The following is a 696-nucleotide window of genomic DNA, read 5'->3' as shown; positions in this document are numbered from 1 at the left end:
TAATAGAAAAAACATATGAGATATATATATTATTATTAATTTTTTTTTTTTTTCAAATATATATTTTATTATGTCATTTATATAATTTTTTTGCTTTTACAAAAAGAATATATAACATGTTATTCATAATAAATATTATTGAATAAAAAAAAAAAATAATAATTATGATTTTTGTCAGACCATCACCAAATGGGTCTTAAAATATTTCAAACATTTTCTCATACTCGTCGCTAGATTGAAAGCGTCATTTATTTTTTAATTTTATTTAAAAAGTTAATTTTAAATAAAAAACGTTATAATAACACTTAATATTCTCGCTTGGTATGAGGTGAGTCAATGTAATATTATTTATAAAAAATAATTTTTATATAAATATTGTGTGCTCATATGGGAGTGTAAAGTTTAAAACTTATAACCCATGAACTTGCTTTGACAAAAAAATTTATATGTTATTCTATTTATAATCAATAATTTAATAAAAAAAAAATTTTTTTTAAATATTGATATAAAAAGATATACATATAGAGGTTTTTTTACAAAATTCTCATTAATTTTTTTACAAAAATAATAATACAATATTTAATATCAAAATAATCCAAACTGATTACCATCCAGACTATTATCAATATATATAAGATTGTATTATTATTCATTTCAATACATATTTATTAAAACTGAGATAAAATTTCATATATT

The sequence above is a fragment of the Chrysoperla carnea genome (genome assembly GCF_905475395.1).
Source record: "Chrysoperla carnea chromosome X unlocalized genomic scaffold, inChrCarn1.1 SUPER_X_unloc_67, whole genome shotgun sequence".
Taxonomy (NCBI): domain Eukaryota; kingdom Metazoa; phylum Arthropoda; class Insecta; order Neuroptera; family Chrysopidae; genus Chrysoperla; species Chrysoperla carnea.
This window is presented reverse-complemented; position numbering follows the sequence as displayed.